Below are 15,392 nucleotides of genomic sequence, written 5' to 3'. Positions count from 1 at the left end.
TTAGAGTTCCTGTTTTCTATATTTCTTTAAAAAAAAATGAAAGGGTATGGGTGGAATGGCATTGGAATAAGGTCATTTGTCTAAGGAATTATAACAATCCAGGCAACCAGTTGACCTTGGTAACTAGTCTAATCTCACCCCTAATCTTTTGATATTTATCACCTTGTCTGTGGTTTTATACACATGATGAAGACTCAGCCATCATCAGACTTGGCAGAACAGAGGCATGTTCATCTATGTAATAATGTTAATAGCAGTGGTGCTTGTAAAATACTTGGATTCCTAGCCCCTAGGGCAGAAGCCCTCTTTGCTCCTTGTGCTCCTGCTACATAATGGCACACTCAGCTCTGTGCTCCAGAGGGGCTCTGGGGAACAGGGACCTCATCCTGGGCAGAGGCAGTAGTAGGAGCCCTTGGCCAGGAGTTCAGAAACTCAATGTCAAGTCTGCTATCTGAAAGCAAAACAAAATTCACCAAAATAAAAGTGAGCCTTACTTGATTGTAAATAGTTTGTAGTGTGATTTTCTTGGTTTTGGTTAATAACAGCTATTCATTCATTGTTTTCCATTAATCCATTCATCATATTTCTGAGCACCTACTGTGTGTGAAGGGTAAGGGATATATATGCCTGTGAATAAAATAGTGTCCTTGCCTCTCATAGCACTCATTGTTATATTTATAGGCTCAAGTTTAATAGCAAGAGAGGCCTCTATCAAAATAAACTTGAGCACATTAATCTGCATAGAGAGCTATTTTTCTTGCTGTATTGACTTTTCAGACTCATAATCCATTCACTTTGATATACTTCTGGTCCCCAACTGTTGTCAAACAATTGACTGTTTAACTCTCCAAACTTGCTTTGAAAGAGTGAGAAAGGGTTGATAAAGAAACTAACATTGAAATTAGTAGATCTTGTGATTGGAGAGTATCTTAAGGAGAAAAGGCTTCATGGTGAAGGAAGTAGAAACAAAATTAAAGATTTACTATTAGCCTCTGATCTCAATTTTTCATATTTTTTTGCACAAACCAGAGCATTTTCCACTTTGCCTAGCAAGAATTTGATTTTAAATATCTAGGTTTAATTTAAATATTAATTCTATTTATGAATGGTACCCCAGTTGCCCACCATTGATGTTTGGGAAATGATTATGCTGTGACCCTTACCATAGAGTAGTATTTTATACATCTGAATTTATATAATAAAAGTTTGTTTGTTTTTTTTTTAACATCTATGTCTATAGCTGTAAAGATGAATGGATGGATGGGTAGGCTTTCTTGAATTGAGTTTAATGACTCAACTCAATAGGTGAATAATGTTCTACTTTGGGAAATAAAGGGACTTCTAAGTTTCTCACTTGAATATAATCTGCCTCTCACTGAACTGTAAAGGTCTACAGAAAAGAAACCTGCACGGCTCCTTTGACAAAAGGCAAAATGGAATGATGCTCTGAAAACTGTATGAAATGCACTAATTTAAAATACAATTTTAAAGTGCATTTAATTTGAATGAGCCATGAAGCTGTTGCCTCCCTATTTGTATTTCTGTTAAATTCCCTGGAATAACTTCAGGTGTGTCTCTTGGCTCTTCAAGCTGCCTTCCCTCTTGTGCTTCCTGTGGATTTTTAGAACCAGCCACCTCCTTCTCATTTCTATCACTGAAACTCCTGGTGGGTTTATATTTTGCTGCCTTCTTTAGATTTATAGATTATTATTTCAAGGCAGCTCTTGTCTGCACTTTCCTGTAACTCTCTTTTTCTTTGGTGTAATATCCACATGAATATATCAACACTTTAAAATTAGAGGGTAATTAGCTCACTGCACAGTCTGGGTATGTTTGGTATTTGGACTTCTTGGTGATGGTTCACATGTATCATATTTTATTTTCGAAAGCTGGTTAAACTTTTAATGTGTCCCAGAGTTAAATCTTCTTTCCTTCCTTCCATCCTTCTTCCTTCCTTCCTTCCTTCCTTCCTTCCTTCCTTCCTTCCTTCCTTCCTTCTTCACTGCCTCCCTCCCCTGCTTTCTTTCTTTTTCATAAAGAGGAATGTTTACATTTTTAACCCAAATAAATAAGGTTTGCTTGTATTCCTTTGTAGTTTGTAGGAACATACCTTGGAACTGGAAAAATTTCAAGAAAGAGGACTAGAAAGCTTTATAATTTCTCTTAATAGCAAAAATACTCTAGCAGCATCCTCAGATGGTTTAGCCTAGAATCTGATCCCTAGCTCTGCCCAGCTTTACACAGGTCAAAGGAGGAAACAGCCAGGCCCAGGTGTGGCCCCTTGGGATTTTATTTATTTGTTTATTTATTTATTAATAAATATATATTTTTTTATTTTGAGAGAGTATGTGTGAGCAGGGGCTGGGGGGGGGGTGGTGGTGAGGGGGGAAAGGGCAGAGAGAGAGGAGAGAATCCAAAACAGGCCAATGGAACCCAACACAGGGCTCTATCTTAGGAACCTTGAGATCATGACCTGAGCCAAAATCAAGAGTCGGATGCTTAACAGACCAAGCCACCCAGGTGTCTCCGCTTTGGGAATTTTTTTTTAAAGATATTAGAATTTACTGTCTACTTATTTTTGAGAGAGAGAGACAGAGCTTGAGCAAGGGAGGGGCAGAGAGAGAGGGAGACACAGAATCGGAAGCAGGCTCGAGGCTGTCAGCACAGAGCCCGGAAGTGGCACTCAGACTCATGAACCTTGAGATCATGACCTGAGCTGAAGTCGGACGCTTAACTGACTGAGCCACCCAGGTGCTGCAGGGAATTTTAATTTTGAATGTGCTCTCTTAGTGGAGGGGATGTCAGGCCTGCTGGGTTCTCATTGCTTTTAGTTATATGTATGTTGACTCTTTATCAAAGAGAGTAAGGTAGGTAGAGAGACAGACATAAAGTGAGTGGTGAGTATTCAAGAAGCTAACCTATCCATTGGGACACTCTGGAAGACTACCACAGAGGGTATTTATTTCCTTTGCCATTGGCCATAGAGACTGTATCTAACTGAGCAGACTGGTTTTTAACCACAGCTATCAGTGGGCCAGTCAGAACACACATATTTATGTTTGCCATCTGCCTTTGTATTTAGTTCACTCCCCTGACCTCAGGCCCTAGGCCCAGGGCACTTCTGATCTGCTTTCTGTAATTCTATTTTCCCCTCTTATAGAATATAATATAAATAGAAACATATATAGTTCTTTTTCTTTTGCTTTTTTCATTTAGTATAACATTTTTGAGGTTCATCCATGCAGGTAGTATGTATGTCTCTCTCTCTCTCCCTTTCTCTCTCTCTCTCTCTCTTTTAGAGAGAGAGAATGCCCAGCATGGAGCCTGATGTGGGCTAGATCTCACAACCCTGAGATCGTGACCTGAGCCAAAATTAATAGTCGGACACTGAACTGTCTGAGCCACCCAGGTGCCCCAAATATTTGTGTTTCTTTAATTCCTGAGTAATGTTGCATGGTGCGACTATACTATAATTTGTTTCGGTGTTCATCACTTAATAGATATTTGAATTGTTTCCAGTTTGGGAACAATGCTGCTATAAATATTCACATAGAAGTTTTGTGTGGACATATATTTTCATTTCTTTTTTGTAAATACCCAAGAGTTGACTGGCCAGGTCATATGGTAAGTATATATTTAATTTAAGAGATAATGCCATACTGTTTTTCAGAGTGACTGTACAGTTTTGCATTACATCAAGCAGTGAATGAGAGTTCCAGTTGCTCCACATTCTCACTCACACTTGATATTGTTAGTCTTTTTACCACTAGTCATTTGGGAAGTTATGTCATACATCTTATTGTTGTTTTAATATGCATTTCCTTGATGACTAGGCATCTGATGTTAAGCAACTCTTTATGTATGTGTTTATTGGTTATCTTTGTATTTACTTTTGTGAAGTGTCTATTAAAATCTTTTGCCCATTTTTTAATTGGATTGTCCTCTTTTTTGCTTTATAAGAAACATGTATATATTCTGCATATAAACTTTTGTCAGATATGTCTCCAAGTGTGGCTTGCTTTATGTTTTCTTAGCTGTGTTTTGAAGGGCAAAATTTAATTTTTATGAAAGCCATTTTATAATTATTTTCTTACATAGATTATGGTCTGTGCGCCAACGTCACAAAGATTTTCTTCTGTTTTCTTTTATAAGCTTATAAAGGTAATTTTACCTCTTATGTTTTAGTTCTATGATCCCTATCAAGTTAATTTTTGTGTATTGTGTAAGATAAAATTCAAGTTCACTTGAATCTTTAATTTTGTTTCTACTTCCTTCACCATGAAGCCTTTTCTCCTTAAGATGCTCTCCAATCACAAGATCTACTAATTTCAATGTTAGTTTCTTTATCTACCCTTTCTCACTCTTTCAAAGCACATTTGGAGAGTTAAACAGTCAATTGTTTGACAACATTTGGGGACCAGAGGTATCTCAAAGGGAATGGATTATGAGTTTGAAAAATCTCACACTTTCGTGTATCTTTCAAGAAATTTGTTCATTTTTGTCTGAGTTGTCACAAAATTGGCACAAAATTGTTCATAACATTCTTTTTATTGAGAAGGGGGAGGGACAGAGAGAGAGAGAGAATCTTAAGCAGGCTCCATGCTCAGCATGGAGCCTGATGTGGAGATTGATCTCATGACCCTGGAATCATGACCTGAGCCAAAATCAGGAGTGGGATGCTTAACCAACTGAGCCACCCAGGCGCCCTGTCCATAACATTCTTTATTATCTTTTTAATATTTATAGGATTTGTAGTGGTATTTTCTCTTTTACTCCTGATATTGGTAATTTGTGTCTTCTCTCTTTTTTTTCTTGACTAGTCTAGCTAGAGGTTTATCAGTTTTATTGATCTTGTCAAATAACCAGATTTTCTCTTTGTGATTTTCTTCCATTTACTTACTTGGGATTGAGTTTGTCCTTTTTCTGACCTGTCAAGTCCATCTGGTCCAGTGTATCATTCAGGGCCATTGTTTCTTTACTGATTTTCTGTCTAGATGATTTGTCTGATTTGTAAGTGGAGTATTAAAGTCCCCTGCAATTACCACATTCTTACCAATAAGATTGCTTATGTTTGTGAATAATTGTTTTATATATTTGGATGGTTCCGAATTTTGTGCATAGACATTTATAATTGTTAGCTCTTCTTGATGGATAGACCCCACAATTATGATATAATGCCCTTCTTCCTCTCTTGTTACAGCCTTTAATTTAAAGTCTAGTTTGTCTGATATAAGTATGGCTGCTTCAGCTTTCTTTTGACTTTCTTTTGACAGTAGTATGATAGATAGTTCTCCATCCCCTCACTTTCAATCTGAAGGTGTCCTCAGGTCTAAAATGGGTCTCTTGTAGATAGCAAATAGATGGGTCTTGTTTTTTTATCCATTCTAATACCCTATGCCTTTTCATTGGAGCATTTAGTCCATTTACATTCAGCATTATTATTGAAAGATATAGGTTTAGAGTCATTGTGATATCTGTAGGTTTCATGGCTATAGTGATGTCTCTGATACTTTGTGGTCCTTGCAGCATTTCACTCACAGGATCTCCCTTAGGTTTTCTTGTAGGGCTGGTTTAGTGGTGATGAGTTCCTTCAGTTTTTGTTTGTTTGGGAAAGTCTTTATCTCTCCTTCTATTCTGAATGACAGACTTGCTGGATAAATATTCTTGGCTACATATTTCCCTGTTCATCACTTTGAAGATTTCCTGCCATTCCTTTCTGGCCAACTTTCAGTAGATAGGTCTGCAACTACCTTTATGAGTCTATCTTTGTATGTTAAGGCCCATTTATCCCTAGCTGCTTTCAGAATTCTCTTTATCCTTGTATTTTGCCAGTTTCACTATGATATGTCCTGCAGAAGATTGATTCAAGTTATGTCTGAAGGGAGTTCTCTGTGCCTCTTGGATTTCAATGCCTGTTTCCTTCCCCAGATCAGGGAAGTTCTCAGTTATGATTTGTTCAAGTACACCTTCAGCCCCTTTCTCTCTCTTCTTCTTCTGGAATTCCTATGATACAGATATTGTTCCGTTTGATTGAATCACTTAGTTCTCTAATTTTCCCCTCGTACTCCTGGATTTTTTTTTTTATCTCTCTTTTTCTCAGCTTCATCTTTTTCCATAATTTTATCTTCTAATTCACCTATTTTCTCTTATGCCTCTTCAATCCGCACTGTAGCCACCTCCATTTTATTTTGCACCTTATTTATAGCATTTTTAAATTCATGATGACTATTTTTTAGCCCCTTGATCTCTGCAGCAATAGATTCTCTGCTGTCTTCTGTGCTTTTTTCAAGCCCAGTGATTAATTTTATGACTATTATTCTAAATTCTTGTTCAGTTATGTTGCTTATATCTGTTTTGATCAATTCTTTAGCTGTCACTTCTTCCTGGAATTCCCTTTGAGGGGAATTCTTCCATTTCATCATTTTGCCTAGTTTTCTGTCTCTTATGAGTCTTAAAAGCTTGTTATGTGCTCTGCACCTGCAAACACTGCTATATTAAAGGGGGGTTCATACACTGTCCAGGGCCAGGCCCTTCAGGAGGTGTGTTTTGGAGAGTGTTACTTGCTCTCTGTTGTTGTGACTTTGGTTATTTTTGGTGTTTTGGGCCCTCCACCAGGTGTGCTTTGATTTGTTCCTTGAAGTAGCCATGGAAAGGAAAACAAACAAACAAACAAACAAACAGGAAACAAAAATACACAAACACCCAACAAATAAAACAAACAACAACAACAACAAAAACAATCCAAAAGCAAAAAAACAGAAATACCAACTACAAGTAAAGAACAGGATGGAGGTGGTGCTGATGGAAGAGCACATACAAAGAGAAATGACAGGAGCAGGGGAAAAAAAAATAAACATTGACCAGGCAGAGAGGCAAAATGGCTTAATCCAGAGAGAGAGAAAGGAAAATAAAGAAGGAGGTGGGGGCAAAGAAACAAAGATAAAGTTACCCAGACAGAGATATGGCTTGATTATTCCAGAGAGAGAGAAAGGAAAGAAGGACATGTAGAACATGTGTCAAAAGAATGGATTAAATATGTCTGCTTAAACAAACCAACAACCAGAGTAACCAGCCTAGAGGAGGGAAGAGATAAGAAGGAGAAAGGGAGGGAAGAATATATCTAAATAACAAGAATTATCTGGGGTGCCTGGGTGGCTCAGTCTGTTGAGCATCCGACTTCGGCTCAGGTCATGATCTCACGTTAGTGATCTCGAGGCCTGTGTCGGGCTCTGTGCTGACAGCTCAGGGCCTGGAGCCTGCTTCCGATTCTGTGCCTCCCTCTCTCTCTGCTCCTCCCCTGTTCACATTCTGTCTCTCTCTCAAAAATAAATAAAGATTAAAAATTTTTTTTTAAATAACAAGAATTATCCTAGAACTAATCCAGGCAATGCAGCAGTGCTGGTCTGGAGGAGGGGGCCGTCTGGTTCCTCAGTGTCTATCCCACTCCAGTAGATACACAATTACTGTGCACAGAGGGGCATGATTTGGTGTAGGCAGGTCCTGCCCCCACCCTGGGCCCTGAGGACCGATCCCTGAGGCCCTGCCTTGGTTGTGGTAGGGAGAAAAGTGGTGACCACCCCCAGTCTCTTCTCCACGGACGTGGTGTCCCAAATCACTCCGTTCGAGCTGTCCTCACTGTGCCATGGCACAGATGGGGCAGTCTTATCTCGCTCCACGGACTCCTGCGCGCCAGCGCTTGTCTGGGATTTAAACTCCCACTTGGTGCACCCTGGCACTGGGGAAGCACCTCTCTATGTCGCCGGATATGTGGTCCTGGCTGATTTTGCCCTGTGCTGCAGCACTTCAGGGAGGTGACCACTTTCTCCGACTATGGACTGCGCCTGTGACCTACCACGAAACCTGGGGGTGGCTCCCCTCCTCCCCAGGTACACAAACATGGCAGCTGGTCCCAGTCAGAAGAAAGCCCTGCAGTTAGAGACGGGATCCCTCTCTGTCCCCATTAAAGGTTTTTTTCTTGTCCAGATAAAGCCCTACACTTCCCCAGATGCTCTCTCTCTTCCCTTTGTCTCTCCACAGAAGGGGATCCCTCCCCTCCATGCCTACGTGGCCTGTTTTATCTCCCCTGGTTTGCGATCACCCATCAGGTGGTCCCGGTGTCTCCCTGTAGACTCAGTCTCTTTTCCTTCCAGACTCTTGGGGTTAAAATTCCCTTGGCTTCAGCCCTTCTTTGAGAGACACAGGAAGTATGGATCCCCCCACTTCTCCACCATGTTGGTTCCTCTGTCCTCTGATATGTTAAAATAGAAACTCAAATCACTGATTTTATATCTTTCTTCTTTTCTAATACAAACATTTAAAGCTATACACATCACTCTAAGCACCGCTTTACCTTTATCTCACAAATTTTAAAAAATTTTTATTTTTACTCTTTTTTTTTTCTTTTTTACTCTTCCCTCATGTTCTCTTCTCTGACCTGTGTATTATTTAGAAATGGCTGGTTTCATTTCTAAATATTGGAACTTTCTTAGTTATTTTAACATTGTTAATTTCGAATTTAATTCCATTGTGATCAGTATAATGTGTATGATGATGATTTCATGATTTAAAATTAATTGGCACTTGTTTTAAGGTCTAGACTTGAAAAGAATGTCTGTTATGGTTAGATGTGATACCTTTTATAAGTCTTGGTACTTGATAGTATTTTTCAGGTCTTTCATGTCTTTGTCAGTTTTTAAATAATGTCATTAGTTTAGGAGTCAGCAAACTTCAGTTTGTGGGCTAAATCTCTTCTGCCTATTTTTATAAATAAAGTTTTATTGAAACAGAGCTATACTCATTTTTAACATATCATCGCTGACTGCTTTTGTGCTACCAAAGTTATTAACCGAGACTGTATGCCCCAGAAAGCCTACAATATGTGCTATCTGGCCCTTTATAGAAAAAGTGTTGATCCCCACCCCCACCCCATCACCACGACCATGTTGTTCTAACAATGACTGGGCAGAGGGGATTAAAATATTTATTTGTGATGGTTGGAATTGTCTATTTCTCCCTTTGATTCTATTTTTGCTTTATGTGTTTTGATTCTATTTTCAGGCATATACACATTTGTGATTGTTATGTCCTCCTGATGAGTTGACCCTTCATCATAGTGAAATATCCCTTTTTATCTGTGGTGATACTTTTTGTCATGAAGTCTATTGTATTTAATATTAATGTTGCCATTCTAGACTTCTTATGCTTATTATTTGTATTATGCAGTTGATCCATGAACAACATGGGTTTGAACTGTGGCAGTCCACTCATACTCAGATTTTTTTCAACAATTACAGTACAGTTCTATAAATGTGTTTTATTAATAATGTTTTCTTTAACTTTATTGTAAGAATGCAGTATATAATACATATAACAAAAATGTGTTAATCTATTGTTTATGTTATCTGTAAGGTTTCTGGATGAAAGTAGGCTAATTAAGTTTGGGGGAAGTTTGGGGGAAGTTATAAGTAGTTTTGACTGCATGGAGGGTTGGTGCCCCTGATCCCTGTTTTGTTGAAGAGCCAACTATAAAATTTTCAGGCAGTTTACCTGAAGCTATTTATTTATTTCTGAAAGTTGGCTAGTGCACTGGATAGGGTATAGAGGAAAGTCAAAGTCTGTAATGGAGCCTGAGAAAGTGCCTGGAAACTGAGGAAAGTCCAGGCTGGCAGTTTGGTTGGTTTGCACTTTGTACAAAGTTCATCACTGTGCCTGCTGTACCTGAGTTGCAGCAGGAAACCAGGTCTCTTGATTATTGTAATCCAGGCATGGATGAGTTTAGTTTGCATAACCCTGAGTATGGTATCAAGGATTGATTTCCTCATCAGTAAAATGGGGATAAGAATACATTTGTATTTATCTCATACCAAATTAATGTATGTGGGTAGTTCTGCATATGATGAAGCACCATTAAAGAATCATTTTAAAGAGTGGGATAGTATGGTGTAAATGAGAGCAAAAATCAGCTTTCCAGGGCAGCTGGATGGACTAAGTCAGCTGAGTGTCTGACTTCGGCTCAGGTCATGATCTCACGGTTCATGACTTCAAGCCCCTCATCTGGCTCTGTGCTGACAGCTCAGAGCCTGGAGCCTGCTTCAGATTCTGTGTCTCCCTGTCTCTCTGCCTGTTCCCCACTCACACTGTCTCTCTCTCCCTCAAAATAAATAAACATTAAAAAATTTAAAAATCAGCTTTCCATTCATAGATTTTCTTTTTTTTTTGGATGTGAAAGGTATCATTTAAACTTTTATTTCTTCTTATGACTCTTTTACTATCACTGTGAAAAGCCTTCTTTAGGGAAGTTTGGCTCTGGTTTAAGTTCAAGGGTCTGGGGCTTAGCCACCTAATGAAGGTTTTGAAGGAATGATGACTAATCTTTTTCTTACTTGTCCCTAGGAGGGAAATTGAGGCTAGTATTTTTGTGCCTCTTTGGTTCTAAATGAGAAATTCACTTTCCTTTGGTGTAACTTTTGATTTTGTCTTGAATTCTCCTCTCCTCATTACAAAAAAGGGATGGGGGGAAACACCACAAGTGGTTCCTGTCAGTTCTCTTTTTCTCAGAGTGGAGTGATTGCTCTCACAGGCTTTTTAAAGTAGTGAACGCCTGTTGGGGAACCATCTTTATGCCTTACCATCGACACTGTATTCTGAGGCCTCTGGAGAGACTTGGGGTCCAGAAGTGGGTGTGGAGCATCTGAGGGATGTGCAGCAGTGACCCATCCTGTGAAGCAGGGTGTGCCTGTTTAAAAACTGACTAGCTGAAGGAAGAATTTTGTAGTGTAATTTTTCAGTCACTAAATGTAGTTCAATTTCATTTTGTCTTATTGGCATAGAAATAGAGCTATTCAAGGGAAGATCCAGAACTTGAGAAAGCTTAAGTTTTGCCAATAGGAAAAACAGATACAAGCTTTTTTTTTTTTTTTTTTTTTTTTTTTTACTGTGTCCTTCACTATAGAACCTCTTGTGTTTGTGCATTGCAGATAAACAACATAGATTATTTCCACCCATATATGATCTATGCTACCCTACTCCATTTCAGCCCATTTCAGTATTCATCACTGTTATAATGTTTACGTTTTCTTCTTTGCCCAAATGCGAATAACAAATGGATTAGGTATGCATCATGATGGCTGTTTCTTGTCTAGAGGAGTTACATCAGAAATTTATGGGAATAGCATAAGGATTACTTTATGCATATTTGCTCAGTTGCATCCTGGATTAAGTACATGCAACATGTAAAGAATATACTGTCTAAATATAATTCTTATTTCAAAGAGAAAATCTCCAGTGCATAAAAGGGAAGTATTACTAGTATCATAGTGGAGGAGAGGAATAGGTGCTTAGCTGGCAGACAAAAGTCTTGATATGGAGCCAGGTGGCTGTGCCCTGGGCTAACTGTAGCCAGCCACTGGGCCCTTGAAAACCTTGGCTAGGCCTACTGGGACAGCTCTAGTGGCCCTGACATCCCTGGGGGGTATGGACAGACTAAATGGTAGGCACCAGTATGCTGAAGCTCCTTTTGGTCCAAGAACAAGAAAAGAAGTAAAACATACAGTTGAAAATCACATGACCAGCTTCCAGTGGAGGTTAGGTAGAACAGGGTTGGTTTTTTGGTTTTGTTTTATTTTTTAGTTTTTGCATCAAATTTTCCCAATCTATCTGTATTTGTCTTTTGACAAAAAGACAAATTTAAAAAAAAAAAAAAAAACTGTTAAGAGACATGTGCAAACATGTTGAGAACTCCCTAATTCTTTGTTTAGTCTCTAAGGCACAATAGATTTGTATCTAAAATTAAATGGACATTAAATAAAGTGATGTTTGCAGATGTCTGCATTTGTTAAAAGTAGAGGTAATGAAAACAGGAGGTTCTGGGACTTGTATTTTTTTTCTGGAAGGAATAGCCATTTCAGATGTGTCCTATAGAGTCCTTTTTTTTTCTTCAGATACATTCATAACTAACAGAGTTTCTGAAAGGTATTCAATCCTGGTTGGGAGCTGGAGATGTGTTTATGCTGTGGGTTGTTAAATATATTTACAACCTTTTCAGAGAGTTCAGTGGGGGTTCTACAGTGGTTATTTATTAGTCTGCTTCAACAGCTGCTGGCTGGAATTAAAGAAAATAATCTATCCAGTGTGATTCGTAGAAATATTATAAATCACTTCAGATTATAATGAGCAGTAGGAAAGGTAATTTGAAGGAAACTCCACACATGCTGTTAGTTACAGCGTGTCAGGAGAAAGATCTGGTGTGAAATACATAGATAATCAGTGTCTGCTGAGAGCAGTTTTTAAGATGGAAGACTCTCTTGGTGTCTCAACAGCATTTTTTTCGCTATTCTTACTTTTGGGGTTGCCAGGAGTCTTGCCCACTCAGGTCCCATCAAGTCTGGTGACACCTCCACGTGGCCACTAAGAGCCAGTGCCTCACCCCCTTTCTGTGGGCACCGCCAACTCTCTGTGCTGGGAGTTTCATGTGGCCCACATGGCCCGTGTGGTCCCTTCAGAGGGCAAGGAGCTGAGACCTCTTCCCTCAACTTCAAAACCAGCCTGACCCAACAAGGCATTTTTCTACCGGGGTATAAATTGGGCTGCCATTGTTGATGGATTGGGGGAAAACGTAACAAAATATAAAATGTGCATACCTCTCTTTACTCAGCAGTTTAGACCAATGCACAAGATAGATATTGAAGGATGCCTATTGTAACAGCTAAAAATGATTCACTTTAAATTGCTCATTATAATACCAAGAACTCAAATTCACATAAGCAGTGCCAACAATGGGAACTTGGTTTAAGAAATTACAGAAAGAGAATCACCACAAACTACTGATTTGAAAAAAACAAAGCAGCAAGAGCCCTTTGATCTCTTAGGTAAAAGTGTAAGTGCACACTTGTGTGTGGGTGTGTTTCAGTAGGGTAACTACTGAAACATGAACCGTGACTTTCTTGGGTGGTGGGGCAACAAGGTTCCCTTTTGAGACATGAGCTTGTTGACACTAGAAGTGGTGTTTCTTACCAGAAGATCGTACAGTGTTCAACAGTCTGTGTATGTCTAGTTAATGCTGAACATTATTAGCAATTAAGATGCCCTAGGACACTATTCCATGGTCACAATGCTTGGAAATGTTCTCCAAATCTGTGAAGTGTAGATTACCTTTGGACTTTGTCTGGTGTGAGAAATTTAGCTCACTGAATAAAATATATGAAAATAATAATTTTGAACTCAAATTCAACTTCTAATGGTAGTTAAAGCTCTATTCATGGAACTATTGTTATGTCATTTACATTGGAGATTCAGTTAGTGGTTTAAAAAGTTGTGTCAATTCAGAATATAAGCCAGTATATTTTGTGGAGAAGTTATTTAATATCCACTTTTGGACTAGGCCTTGCCGAGTCAGTAAATATTTGGCAATTGCATAATCCTGAAGCACGCGATCACCATCTGGCATCATTTCTCTTCCTACCTCATGTCTGATCGCTTCCTGCACACTATTTCCCAGGACTACTGGCTCTTTCATATCTGCACACCTGTTCTCACACTGTTTCTTCTACCCTGATGTATCTTTTCCATCCAAATCAGATTGGCGTCCCTGCCTTGATGAAGCAAGACCCCCCTGACCCCCCAGACAGAATCTGCTGGTTGCTCCTTGCATCTCTGCACTGGCTCTGTGACAATCCTGCGCACGCTGTGTCACCCTTCTTGTTTAAGTGTCAGTCTCCCCAGCCCTTCTGTTGGCTCTTGGAGGGAGGGTGGGCTTGCAGTCCTCTTCATAGCAGCCTTTGGGAATAGTGGGACGGGAAGGGAGGTGCTGTTTCAGAAACACGGAACTCCCCCCTTCTTTTTATGTTGCTTTTTTAAGTCCCTGGTGTTTTAAAACACATCCTCTCCCAGCCTCAGAGGCTAATTTGAGCACAGATCTGCTGACTCTCCGCGTTTATAAGGAAAAAGGCCCCTTGTGTGTCCAAGCTCCAGGGAACAGAAGGTGCTTCCCATTTGTATCTCCTCGGAGTCCTTCCTGATGTTTTCCTTTTCCATCTCCTTTTTGCCTGGTTGCCCAGGTGTTAAGGAAGAATACGATCTCTGGATAAACAAGGAAGGTGTGGTCTGCAGTTGCTGCCTTTTACAGGCAGTTCCTGGGTGTGGTTGGGCAGTGAAAGAATGGCCCTCTTCCATTCGAGGAGTGCCCCTGCTGTGTTAGCTGGATGCTTCCGGAAAGGCAATTTAGGGGTCACCCATTTCCATTTCTTTTTTTTTTTTTTAATTTTTTTTTTCAACGTTTATTTATTTTTGGGACAGAGAGAGACAGAGCATGAACGGGGGAGGGGCAGAGAGAGAGGGAGACACAGAATCGGAAACAGGCTCCAGGCTCTGAGCCATCAGCCCAGAGCCCGACGCGGGGCTCGAACTCACGGACCGCGAGATCGTGACCTGGCTGAAGTCGGACGCTTAACCGACTGCGCCACCCAGGCGCCCCTCCCATTTCCATTTCTTAAGGATTAATTGAACATGGTTTTGCTGATTCAGTCGTGCCATTAAATCAAATCCCCACCCTCCCTTGAAAGCTTGCTTGTCAGGTGTGGGTAACAAGTTCACATATGAGTCGTCAGCTTCACATGTCCTTGTGCCTTCCTTCCTCGGACGAGCACAGTCTCTGAGTTGGGCCGGCTGAGGGTCTTAAGCTTCTGCTCCTAAATTTATCTCCATCCCATCTCTGCAGCCTTCTCCTGCCAGAATGCTCCCAGCAGCTGTGAGCCTCTTGGGTGTGGAGTGTGGAGCCATTTGAATTTTGAGACCATCTGGCTCTTTCTTGTACAGCTTTGTCCATTGTGCCCCTGAGCCCATGGAATGTTTGCGGCAGTGCTTTTGTTTACTGAATGGTGTGCTGGTGGAGGACAAGGGACGTGGATTGTGTAGTTTAGGGGTCTGAAAGGTCTGAGATTCCCTGAAGGAGGTTTAACAAACTGAATTGAAGAAGACTTTTTTCAATTGGAGAAAATTCACACTGTTGCATTATTGTTAAAATTAGCATCCCATCGCTTGATAAACATTTACAAATTATCTTTGTAGGTTGACCCTCTTGGTCTGTCATACGTTAGGTCTCAGAGCTAAACTGGTGGAGTCACCTGGAGTTTGTTAGTGAGTGAGAGGCAGCCTATGGGGTCAGCCAGGCCCTGGTTAAAATCCAAATTCTGCCCTTTATCTGCTTTGTGCCTTTGGGGACGTCCATTAACCTTTCTGAGTCACAGTTTCTTCAGTAAGGACCTAATATTTACCCCGAACAGGGCTGCTGGGAGGGTGAATTAAGGAGATGTACATGAGGGGAACCAGCACAGGCACTAGTATGGAGTGGGTGTCCAGGGACACCTGGACAAGGCCCACCCTGAACATGCACACGC

The 15,392-nt window shown here is 40.2% G+C and overlaps 1 protein-coding gene and 1 long non-coding RNA gene across 14 annotated transcripts in view; one reads left to right on the top strand and one right to left on the bottom strand.

Moving 5' to 3' along the window:
• LDLRAD4 (low density lipoprotein receptor class A domain containing 4) overlaps nt 1–15,392 on the top strand; it is a 441,951-nt gene that overhangs the window by 330,061 nt on the left and 96,498 nt on the right. The gene's annotated exons all lie outside the window — the stretch shown is intronic.
• LOC123587627 lies at nt 6,089–13,815 on the bottom strand. The gene is made up of 2 exons (XR_006707425.1): nt 12,926–13,815; nt 6,089–6,166 (listed from the first exon to the last, which is right to left on the bottom strand). It is a non-coding gene; the product is annotated as an uncharacterized LOC123587627 (long non-coding RNA).

This window comes from Leopardus geoffroyi, chromosome D3 (genome assembly GCF_018350155.1).
Source record: "Leopardus geoffroyi isolate Oge1 chromosome D3, O.geoffroyi_Oge1_pat1.0, whole genome shotgun sequence".
NCBI lineage: Eukaryota > Metazoa > Chordata > Mammalia > Carnivora > Felidae > Leopardus > Leopardus geoffroyi.
This window is presented reverse-complemented; position numbering and strand designations above follow the sequence as displayed.